Consider the following 13,214-nt stretch of genomic DNA (forward strand, 5'->3'; position numbering starts at 1 on the left):
TGTAAGAGCAATTTGTGTGTGTATGAGAGGTAAAGTTTGAATAATGTCCTGAATGGCACCTCATTGGAGAGTGTGAGAGCATTTTATATGAATGTGAGAGGTAAAATTGAGAGTGTGAGAGAATTTTGGGTGTGTAAGGAGCATTTTGCGTGTATGTGAGAGAAGTATGAGAAGTAAAGTTTAAATAATGACCTAAAAGGCACCTTATAAAAATGTGTTTTATCTTCTTCCTGCCCTTTTCATTAGACTACAGAGATGAATCACAGGACAAACTATTAATCCAACCTTTACCTGTGGAAAACAACTTCTAATAATACTTATAGAAATATGGTTTTCTTTCATTTTGCCCATGGAGACTGAAATACTGTATTGTTTTGTTGTGTCCATAATGAAACACATCCTTAACCTCTAATCCATAAACAACAAAACAAGTTCGATGATGTAGTCTGAAAACCAAACCAAAATAGCCAGTGTTTTCCTCAGTAATGTACTGCACAGTATGTGTCTTGTCCATTGGAATAGCTTTGGGATTAATTTGGATTCTATCTGTCACGTCCCTGAACACAAATTTACAACATGCCTACAGTACAAAAAGTAAGTTTGCTAGGCAAAAGAATCTGGGGTTCCATTTTGAATTTGTTCCAGCACAGACAGATCCAGATCACAAGTCTATTAAAATGTTTTCTGCAGCTGCCAGGACTGTCACAAGACACATGGAATTTCACTTCACTAATATGGCAATGGGGGAAAACTGAAATCAATACAATGCACATATATTCTCCAACCACTTTACGGTGGCAGTGCATTGTTCATTAACTACTACATTTGGGGAAAAAAAACATGAGCCGGTCAGAAGAAACATTTTTTACATGGTCCATTCACCATCTTTATTTGTGAAGTTTATTATGTCCATGTCAAACAGGTGTGAAAGCAACCTTTCCTTTTTTGCAAACATATCAAGGTCTGCTTTTCATGCCTTAAAACTTATGTAAAAGTGGCAATATTCTCTGAGCACTTACCCTGTTGTGAGCCACTGCCTAATTAACAGACTACTGTGTTAGGTTGGTTTAGTTTTGACCTACAGGATTATAGTTATAGTCAAGAGAAACATAACTGTTGAATACTGACATGTTTTTGTGCGTACCCTAATGTTAGAACAAAGGGTGCAAATATAAAGCTTATTTATGTAAATATATAAAATCATACTTATTTCAGATAAAACTGTTTTAACAAATTTCTGGTTAAACTGGTTAATCATTTTAGTCATAATCCTATTGTATGTCTGCCGGTGGCTGCTTGTATGTGACGAGAGAAGTCAGTCGAAGGTATATCTTCACCCTGTAAATACTGTATATTTTATGCAATATTAAAAAAAGGTTTATAATGCATGCTGTATGTTTTTTTAAAGGTATACCAAATATGGGTCAATGGATGCTGAATTATATATAATCTTACATATAATCACAATACATAATAATGACTGTATATACTGTATGTTCAAATGTACTTTAAATAAATAAGGTTCTACCACTAAATTTGTTCTATATTGGAAAATCTATTGCAATATACAGGTCAATTTTGAGATGTTACATTTGTATACATTTTCTGTATACATTTCTAAATTATTTATCAACAACACCTATAAAGTACACCGTTATTTTCAGAGTTAAAGAAATGTATCCTTGTACAACATATAAATCAATTTTTAGTTATTTGAGTTGCACTGGATTTTGAGTATGGCATCAAGGGAAAGAAAGCTGTATTGTTATATGGTACAGCATTTACATGAAGGCCTGCTGTGGAGATGCACTAATCCTTTTTTGACATAACAAGAAATTGACAGGGTCTATCCACACATCTTACCTTTCAGACACACCATGTGGATTGAAACTACATCAAAAGAAAGAATATTACTACAGGGACCTTGCATGTGTTAGAACCTTCCAAATTAATCCCTGTGTTGAATGCAAGGGCAAAGGTTAAAGTTCCAGCAGACATTTACATTTCAAGATACTCTTTATTTAATTTTGAGACGGTTTTTAAACAATTTCAACCCTAGAACTATCTCATAGAAAACAAAATATTAGCTTTAATGAATTTAAATAGTATTGTAACTGAAGTGTGTAGTATGGGATACAACCTAAAAGAAAAAAATATATCTTTCAAGTGCAAACATTAACAAAATTTTTTACCATTCTTTAATGAACTTCATATATTTTAGAGATACTGTGAAAAAATTCAAATACCAGAAACTATTTGAAATACAGTGTATTGCAAAGACATTTTAAAGCATTAATCCTGAAACTTGACCAGCACCTACATATTTCACATGCAATATATACTGTAATTATGTACACAATTATATAAGTTTACAAGTATATACACAAGTTCAGAAAGTAGAATGACATACTGTACAAAGATAATTTCGCCCAGCTGTTTAAACTCACAATCATTATGGACTTTTGCTATATATACTGCATACAGTACATTGTTTCTTGCATTTTTTGCCCAGCTGTTTAAACTCACAATCATTATGGACTTTTGCTATATATACTGCATACAGTACATTGTTTCTTGCATTTTTCTGTCATTCAGAATATTTTCACCTCCCAGAATGGCGTCACCCAGCATGCATCTTGATGCCATTTATCACCAAGTAAGACACCTGAGTTACCCCTCATGCCACCCCCAGGACCTTTCCTTCCAACTTATCTCTGTTTTTTTTTCTCCTACCATTCTCTTCTCTCAGTTTTTCCTCTTATTTGTATACTATCACTGTTGCTTCTGTGCTTCATGCTATCTCTTGTTTTCCTCATTCTCCTGTTCATTAGGAACAAGTAATGGTTTATTCCATTCTGAAAAGAAACGAGACACTACGTTTCAGCAGTGGAGCCTTCTTCAGTTGTGGGGGAGAGAGGAAAACTGGTGGTTGATAAAGCTTGGGAGAATACAAGCTGGGAGTGGAGAGGAGGCAGGAGCAGGAGAGAAGCAGCGTGGACACTCAGGTGGTGTGAAGTCAAGAGAAGTGAAGAAAGGTGTGAAGTCAAAACCTGCAAATGAATAGAGAGGATTAGAAGGAAACGAGTCTGCCGTTGAGAGAAGGGGGAAAGTATTTCAGTAGTTTCAGGATAATTTGGGTTTTGGATGTTCTGCAATAGGAGTTCTGAAACCCCTCTGTGAGAATGCAGACAGAGAGGTCAGTATGATCATGGCTGTTAAAGGTACAATGGGAAACTAAAGGTTTGGAGAGATCTTTGATCCTCACAGCCCTGACATGTTCCCTGAAACAGTCTCCCAGTTTACTTCCTGACTCACCAATGTAGATAGCTGGAAATTCAAGATTTTGTGATCAGAAATTGTCCAGAGGGGCCTTGGATATGTGTGGTTTGGATATCTATTTACAGGTGATGCAACGAGTTCTGTTGCAGAGGTAAGTGCCTGGTGTGGATGATTGCTGTGGGCAGTCAAGGGAGCTGTGATCAAGAAGGTTACGCAGATTAGATGGTCGGTGATATGAGATGATGGGACAGTCAGAAATAAGGGTACAAGTGGAGGGATCATCCTATAAGATGGGGACGTTGTCATTAATGGTCCTGGGGATAGATAGGGTTTTAGGGTGGTAGGGAAGCACCAATGGAATGTGGGTGAGAGTTCCTAATTAGGTTGATGATCTGAGGGCTATTTTTGGCTCTAGAAAAGGCCCTGTCAATAATGTGGGAAGGGTATCCTCTCTTAATGAAAAAAGATTTAATTTTGAGGGCTTGGTTATGGAATCCATTTCATCACTGAAAAGTCTTTGGAGCCTGAAGAACTGTGAAAAAGGGAGAGAGTTTTTTAATGTGTGTGGGTGAAAGGAACTGTACAGGAGACAGCTGTGTGAATCTATGGGTTTATAATAGACAGAAACAGAGAGTCATGCATGGTTAATGGATACAGTAGGTTTATGTCCAGAAACAGAAGAGTAGTGGAAGATAAGTTAACTGTATACATGTGGGATGCATGGAAGTTGGTGAAGTGATGCAGGAAATGCTCTAGCTGGATGTTAGAGTATGTTGTGACACTAGTGCAGTCATTAATGTGTTGCCTGTGGAGGTCAGGGACAAAGCCAGCAACTGCAAACTCAAAAATCTACAAAGCCTAACAAATGCACATTCTCTTGAGTTCTTTTGTTTGAAATAATATGATTATTTGAAATATTTACATTTGTCTTGTTCTTCTGTAAACTTTGATGAAACCAACGGATAACCTAACAGCAATAAAGGAATGTTGATATGCCGTCTCCTATCAATACAAGCTGAATACTGTACTGTATATAGGGAAAAATTACATTCTTCTGTCTGGTAATATACTGTACAAAGTTGTTTATATTGTTTAGAGTTCTTTGAAAGAACATAGTCCATCAATAAGGTTATATGCCAATTTGTGCAATTAATTATTTCACTCTCCACAATAATCACATGGTAAATGATACCACAAACAATGATGCCAGCATTTTTTACATTTGAAAACTTGTCATTTTAGAAGGCAACATTAAAGGCAAAATTATTTCCAGTTCGCCCACACATAGGTGAAGACAAACCTGAATCATGCAATGTTTTTTATATTAAAGATTGGTCTATCTGTTTGGATACAACAAGCATTTGAAAACAGTTCTATCTATTGAATAGTGTCAATCATTTTAAAAGGCTTATTAAACGTTAATTCAGACTCCAAGGTAGGAGACAGGTTTCTAACAGTATTGCCAGCAGAACTGAATGCCCATCAATCTTGAAAGTACAAGAAGTCTCTTCAAGTACAACACAAAGGCCCAGGAGCACATTCAGTCCTTCTGAAACTTAACTGCCAGAATTTTTTATTCCCTCCACTGCTAGATGTCTTGAAAGAAATTAGACTACATAGACTGTCCTAAAATTTCTTCAGGGTAAAAAAACATTTTGCTTAAAATGCCAAAGAGTGTGTTTACTTACAGTACATGGGGGAAGGAAGAAAATAAGAAAATGTTTTTTGTACTGCTATTTACAACAGCTATGGTATGTTGCTTAAAGCATTAAAGATCAACATTTCAATAATAAATTAATTAGCAGCATGGAATCTCTGTACATTTAAATATAGGTTTATGCCAATTTAAAATGTGTTAATATCTGGGGAAAAGTGCTAATAATAATGAACTACTTATCATCTTTGTTGTTATTCTATTGATTTCTTCTTAATCTTTACACTTACAGTTCCAGCACTCATCACAATTTTACTTAATAAATATTGTCTACTAAATCATACTGTGACAAGCTGGTTCTCCGGTTAGTCAGGAAACAACCAGAGCTTGGAGGTCATAACCGTCAGGACTGTGTTTTTAACAAAAACATAAATATAAAAGTGCATAAAACGTAACTGGGGATGAAGCTTAAGTTTAAAATACCAAGAAATGGTTTTGACAAAACAATTCTCTTCACTGTATTAAATTAATAAATGCCCTGAGGCTACTCTGCAGACTTTACCAAGATTGAAGACCGCGCTCTGAGAAGCTAATGAATTGCTTGACCAAACAATGAGAATGAGGCATATGTCTGCATTCTCATGTCGGTCAACCAGACAATCAGTCAGTTCTCCATCCCCATGACCTAATTATGTCCCTGGAAGCCCCACTCTGCCACACATATTTATTTATCACTGACAACTTTTCAAAATGTATTTAACAATAATTCCTCCTAGGGAGTAGTAGGAAAAACTCCAGGTGAATTATTTCTGTTTAGACAAGGCATGCTAAAAAAGTATATCTGAAACTACATATATTATTGGTTCATATGACGGGAGCCAGCAATTTTGACTGTGACTTTATAATGTATGGTTATGTTGGCTTTCCAGAGATAACAGTTTGACTCTTTAGATAAAAATCTCTCAATTCCAAAATACTGGCAAAACATTGCACGTTTTGAATATTTTAAAATTGCACAATAACGAGTGTGGTAAGTTAAATAAAAATGTTGCCTTCCCTGTCTGACAGCTTCTTAAGGAACTCACCTTTAATTCACCAGCTTCTGGAAATGAGGATTTGACAATAAGATGTACAGTACATATAACAAGACAATGTGAGCTGTGACTAGCTTAGGTAAAGCTTGAAACCAGGCTGTAGAGTTCAGTCTGGCTTTGGTTCAGTAAAAGTCCTTTGAGACCCAAGTCCTTTGAGGCATCAGTAAAAGGGCTTTGGCGAAATAATATGAAGAATGGACAACATGAGAGCTGTGGAAGATAATTTTACCATTCCAAAAATACATGGAAATTCATTATTATCATAAAGATAGGTTTACACTTTCACCAAGTTATAAGTGATCAACTAATTTCTTTTTACATCTCTGTATTCAATTAAAAATTTCATCTTGTGTGCCCAAAAACTTGTCTCCCAGGTATCAATTTCTTTGCAGACCTTCTGTGCCCATTCCCACCAGTCCCCATCCCTTTTTTAGCTATCTATTAACTCCCAAATGTCTTCCCACATTTTCTTCCTCCTGATTACATTGCCAAATCATTGTTTTTTTTTATTTTTTACTTTTAAACACGGAATTAACCTCTACTTGCTACTTCGCAGCTTACGTGCTGATAAAGCTCACCTCTATAATTTAATAGTAGGTGTTGTATAGCTACACATACTGTAAAACAGAAATACAGACATACACACAATATCTTGAATATGTGATAACCCTACTATTAAACTGATGCAATGACCACATCATTAATTCTAAATTAAAACAAAAAAGACGAGAAGAGGGATTAATATACTGATATTAATATATATATCATATATACAGTATATATAGATTAATATGTTTTGAAGGGAACCTAAACAATATAGGAGCATTTGCCAAGTTTTCCAGCAATGTAGACAAGCTGCTTTGACAAAATCATGTAAACTGTAATGTTTTTCAAGCACCAGAGTTATGACATCAACAAATAATATTCTCAGCCTATACATCTGTTTATTGAAATTTCAGTGTGTAAAGGTGATTAAATACTTTATTCATTCTGATACTCTAACATTCTGATAAATGTACATACATTTTTTAGACATTCTCTTTGCTCTACAGTTCCAGTAATATCACTTTCTGATTATAAAGTGTATTCTTGGTAAAAGCAGAACAATCAGTATAGCAAACTGATTGTATTTTGGAAACATTTGTTTGAAGCAGAGTCTTTAGGGTGAGTAGTCTTTAGTTGTCATTTCTTATATACTCCAAATATTAATGATGATTGGAACCTTGAGTTTGTTGAGGTTCTTTGAGAAAAAAAATATTTTGTCCATTATGGACAGCTCTTGCAGAGACATACTTTAAGCTTATCTGAATAACACTTACTGTAATTAAGAATGTTGTGCACGGACAATTTAGCAGTACCCTGGATTATTTTTCTTTCACTGGAATATCACTGACCCTAAACTAGGACTGCCAGAATCCTAGCTGCACTTTAGTCTGTGGAAAAAGCTTGTTTTACAATCTTCTGTGCTTATAATTGGAAATAATCATTCCGATCATTCAAATATTTTAACACGAATGGCAGTTACTGGATAACTATGGAGCAAGTCTAGACATCCAGGTAAAATCTCTGGAGCTCACAAAATGATTTGCAGAGTGTTGCTATCATAGCAGTTTCCCTATTCATTGCATGATCTCTGTACCTTCCAATGATGCCTGTGAGTTTCTTTTGTTGTTATATTTAGACAGGATGACAGCGGCACCCTTTCACATTTTGCTACACATTTGATGCTGAATCCAATTCAACAATGAAATGCAGAATGGGAGGCATACCTTGTCAGGATCATGAGGAAAGGTGATTGGAGGTCAAAATGTGTGATTTACTAAGCAAAATAAGTGAGGAATAGGGCTGAAGCCCTTGTACAATCCTGAAAAATATAAGTTGAAATATACCTCTTAAACTAATTCAAGACCATGAACATAACAGAAAAGGCTACACTAATAGAATAGAATAACATTTGGTAGAACAGTCAATTGATGTTTTATATATAAGGATAAAAAACTACCTATTGTGGAAATGTCAAGTATACAGGACACACACTCTCACACTTATAAAAAATATATGTATATTTTATATATATTATTCCATGTGATTAAAACCACACCAGTAGAGAAATAGCAGCAGGGAAGTGCTTTCTAGCCACATCTGTTTGAGGGCTGAGAGTATTGCATCTGAAAAGTAGTTCTTCAGAAAGGAAATCCCTTTACTGCCTCTCAGCTATAAACCTCTCAGACAGCAGGTGGTGACATCACATCCATCAACACCTCGGGATCCTTGGCACAAGAATGTGAAGAGGAAGCTGACCTTAGATGAGGGCTTGGCCTTCCCTAGTGGATCTCCAGGGTTCTTACACACCTCATGTAGAACAAAGAGAAGTGTCATAATTTATATGGGATGAGATTATTCCCCTTCCTTACATCACTTGCAGAATAGAAACACATCTATGATACCTACTATTAAAAGACATGTAAATTGAATGCATGTACTTGGCAATACAACAGGAAGAAATAAATACAGCTAAATCAACAAAATAGAAGTGAAATCCACATAATGACCTCTGGTGCACTGGGTTTGAACAGAGAGCCAATACTAGCCTTGGGAATTTAAATTAAATATCTTAATAATATTAATACAAGACTTTTCATCCCAAGGTGGTTCACATATACTGTAGGAAAGGGCCCATTCCATTCACCGCTGCATAACAGCACCCACTAGCTGATGTGCTGCAGCCATTATGTGCCAGCAGTCCCACTACCCAGCAGATCAGAGGGAGAAGCAAGAAACTATTACTAAGTAGTTGTCGCTAATTGTTTTGAGGCAAAAATGTACAGACCCTCAACCCAAATACAAAGTAGCAAAAACATAGTGAACACCTAAATGGTAGAATCAACACACACATGAACAGGGAAATACACAAGGCAATTAATGTATTGTAAGGTCTTGGAAAATCCTAAGAAATAAAGTGGTAATGTCACATTCCTGTCAGTGAATATAGAAGTGCTTACCATGTACCTTGGATAAAGACCAAAGTAGCAGTCTGCTGCTACCCGGGGTAGCAGGTGCTACCCCAACAAAATACAACACCATCACTACCACTAATAATGAGAATTCTTTGTAGATTGTTTTAGTAAGGTACTGCTTTTGTACTGTACCATTTTAAGAAATAAAATGTTTCTCAACTACTACATTTCATTTAGTCTTATAATAATGCATTGAGGGAAAACGATGTTAATTATGATGAATAATACATTTATTAATGGTGTTCTTGAACAGAAGGTTAAGTGGAGGTCTTTTTATCACATACTTTCTCATCCCTGCACGTAAAAGCTCACTGGTAGGACACAGCACTGCGCACATCCATCCTAGCACTATGCATCTTGCTTTGTTGCAGATTGGTGTGTTTCACATTCCACATTGCTGGGACCTTATCTCCATCACATTTATCCAGGATCAGAGTTGCTCTCACACTCTCCAACCTCTGGTCTGCTGATGTCAATAAGTCTCCTAGAAACTCCAAGCAACAGCAGCAGCAGTTAAATGATTTAGTTCTGAACCTCCTTTCCCTTCCTCTTTCTAATCCATTCTAATAATTCTAATCCATGGTCTAATCCATGGTCCCCCTTTCTCTCTCTGTTTCAAATGTCCAACACAAGAACTCTATGGACCCATACTGTTATTTATTTTTTTTCCTCTCTCCCCCATCCTTCTTTTTACTGTCCACCACTAGTGCTCCCAGTCACTGACTCTCGCCTTGCCCTATGGGTGCAAGGACACATCTGTACCTAATCCAGGCTTTCTCATTCATCCCCATACTGTCCCTAACATGATGCATGAAGCCTAGCAGCTACAGCAACGGGTTTTGCCCCATTTACTCTCAGGTTTTCGGTTGGTGACCAACTGGGCAGTGTTGGCCCTTGATTATTCCCCCTCCTAAAACCTCAAGCTACTGTACATACATAGCTGATATTCCTTCTCTTTTCAGAAGAATGCTCAATAGAAGGCTCAATATATGTTCCTAGTGTCTGGCTGAATTGAACAAAAAGCAACTCTGTTAAATTTTTAAAACCAGGCTACTCTTTTGCTTCTGCAGCACCATCTGGAGTTTGCTCTTAGCTCGGTGTTTGAAATCTGCATCGGTGCTTTGGAGATATGTGACAGTGCTGATTTTGTTAAAAACCAAAGTACTAAACAGGCTATCTGTTAATATTGACAGCTCACGTTTTTCATTATTACCAAACAACTCAAAATGTTCTTTGAGCTGTTTTCCTTTTATTCTGTTTTATGTTAAATGGAGTGCAGAATTCACATAATCCAGGTGGTGTGGTAATAATCAAGTGATTCGCCATGTACTTGTATCCTGGATCATACCATATTACATTCTGTGGCGTTTAATGTACATGCATCATTAATCCATCCAATTATTTACTTGATTGCTTTCAAAGGAGGTTGAATGGCCTCCTGTTATACTTAACCTTTGTAATGTACTTATGTTTTATGACAAGCAGTGTACCTTGGTTTGTCGTCTTTAGAATGAAGGGAAAGTGACTGCATCTAGAAAAATCACTAAGCATGCTTCTTCAGTCACATCCATGAGCTCATAAATGATTAACAATTTTAGTTATTTCTTTGAACATAGGCAAAGTGCAAAGAAACTAAATTTTAAAATAGAAGTTTACATTGTAGGCTATAGTATTTAGTACAGAATCATTCTTTAAAAGCAACCGTGAAGTGTAAGTTCCCTAGTTTAACTACCACAAAAATTAAGTAGAAGCACAACTTTTCCTTGTGTTTTATGCTGCTTTGAGAAGCTTACTTATAGCAAAACGATGTCATGATTATATTTGTAAGCACAATATGGCAAGTATTGGTATGTTAAAAATACTTTTTTGTGGGCTCCATGCTAGCTTTCCCAAAGTAATACACTCAAAATTAATTTTAAATGCAAAACAAGATATTCTCCTGTGAAAAGCAGGCAACAATCTAAAAGCTGGACAATCTAGACACATTTTCATTCTGCTGAAAAGCATCAAAAGAAAAGTTAAACCAAAGGAAATGTGCCTAAAATTAACTGAACACTAAATTCTGAACAATGAAAGTGTGAATAAAACTAAAATAAATTTTCAAAAAATAAATAATAATAATTTGCATATCAAGCTTTCAAGTCTGTTACCCTAGTATTATTCGGAAGTTTTCTTGCATTGCCACTTAAAGAAAATTAATGTGAAGATTTATTATTATTCCATCTATTCTTCTTATTCATTTTATGTTTCTAGCTTTCTTCATGAACTATAATTACTGTCCAGCTGCGAAAAGCATAAAAAATCATTTGTAAAACTAGTAGATAATTTGTTTATGGTGTGTAAATTATAACGTTTCTGTGGGTTCCCGTTAATGTACTGTCTTGTTATTTATGCGGTTGAGACCTGCAGTATGAATTGGACATGTGTTTCCATTTAAAGCACTCCCACTGTTTTTTTTTCTTCTTAGAGATTATGCAGACTTTTCCGGTATTCATTAATACTCTAGATGAGTATATAATTTTTGGTTTGCATTTCATTGTCTAGCTCAGAGCAAAGTGCCAGGCAACACTTTTGCTTTGTTCTTCTTTTCACTACTCAGTTCCCTGAAATCAACCCGTTCTTATTGTTTTAAAAAAATTAAACGTCATATTCATGGTAAAAATATGTATCTGCATAATATTAATACATACAAATGTGAAACTACTAAAACTAAAAGAATAAAAGAAAAAAAGAAAAAGAAACATCTAGATGCCATCTATCCTACTTAACTTTTCTACTAGATTCTACTGTCACCTAGACATTGACTTTTTTTAATGCATGCTAATAATGCTTGTAACAGTACATCAAATAATGTATGTGAATGTATGTATAACGTATTAATTTAGGATACAATTATGTACAGTATATTTTAAAAATATTCAACTCAGCGGTACTTGAAATAGTACGTACTGTAGTGAACAAGAACAAGTGACATACTGTAAGCAAGGGATAAAAATAATTTATTTTTATTTTTCCGTCTAAATTAGTGCCGATTACATTGAAACACCTAATCAATAAGGCAGTCTGGACTGATCAATGCTTTGTTGGTAGTCTATAATACCTAATAATTCTGGGGGGTAAGCTTGTATCGTCAGGGTTCAGATTTAGGGACATTTGAACATAACGTATTCACTGAAAATAGATAGTAAGAACAGCAGAACAGATTATTTACAAGTTGTGTAAGGCTGACTACCCATTTAATTAATTGTTCAGTATGTCCTGTCTCATAGTCATGTTATGACAAACTTTGGAAGATACTGCAGCCAAAAAATGCTCTGTCAACGTTACACCAGTTATCATTATGCTAAGAAGTGGAAAGAATTGCATTTAATAGTTTTTTTTGTTTAAAAAGTAATGTAAAAAAATGAATGGCATTTTCAGATAACCTATAATGAATGATAAATAAAATAAGACTTTATTCAAGTTATTGTAACAATGCATTATTTATGTATCTTGAACAGGTTTGAATTTTCTAAACATAAAAGTTCTAAGCACTTAGCACTGTGGTTTTGGAAAACCATTAACACCATAAAAATGCATTCCAGTACCGAGATATTTTAATAGAGAATGTTTGAATGCCAAAACGACTATTAATAGGCAGCTTTGCGAGAATAGTAAGGAGTAAGTTGTACATCTTTCATAAAATTATCTATTTTGTGCTGTTTGTACAATTTCCTTATATTTCTCTTTCAGGACTGTAATATACTGCTCTAATGTTACTATAATTGCTGTTTCTGCAATTTTGCAGCTGTTCTATAGGAGTATGTTCTCTACAGGGAGCTCTGCAGTTGCTGATACAAGAATTTTCACTTCAGAAATTTGACGGTCCCCAAATTCAATTATGGTTATTTCACTTTTAATTCAATCGAGCCACTGGTGAGGTCTTGGGTGATTTCAGTGTGTCTTGTGGTTAACGTGAAACCTGATAACATTGTTTCTAGTCAAATTTTGTGAAACCAACTTCTCCGAAACAACTGAGGTTCGAGATTTTTTTAACTGAATGAATGAATTTTAATTGTGTGTGTGAATAATAAAAATAAAACCCTCTTTTAATAGTTGTCCTTAATGTTATTTGATTTTGTGGCAGCTACAGGCAGCCCATAAAAAAACTAGTTTTATTAACAGTAATGT

At 35.2% G+C, this 13,214-nt stretch overlaps 1 long non-coding RNA gene across 1 annotated transcript in view; it reads right to left on the reverse strand.

Annotated features, from left to right (window-relative positions):
* Positions 1-2,508: 2,508 nt before the first annotated feature.
* The window catches only part of LOC148672821 (uncharacterized), a 51,552-nt gene continuing 40,846 nt past the window's right edge, over positions 2,509-13,214 (reverse strand). Inside the window, exon 3 of the long non-coding RNA XR_015935882.1 lies at positions 2,509-3,050. This is a non-coding gene — a long non-coding RNA (uncharacterized LOC148672821). The remainder of the gene's footprint in view (positions 3,051-13,214) is intronic.

This window comes from Lepisosteus platostomus, chromosome 4 (assembly GCF_059453375.1).
Source record: "Lepisosteus platostomus isolate fLepPlt1 chromosome 4, fLepPlt1.hap1, whole genome shotgun sequence".
Classification (NCBI taxonomy): Eukaryota; Metazoa; Chordata; class Actinopteri; order Semionotiformes; family Lepisosteidae; genus Lepisosteus; species Lepisosteus platostomus.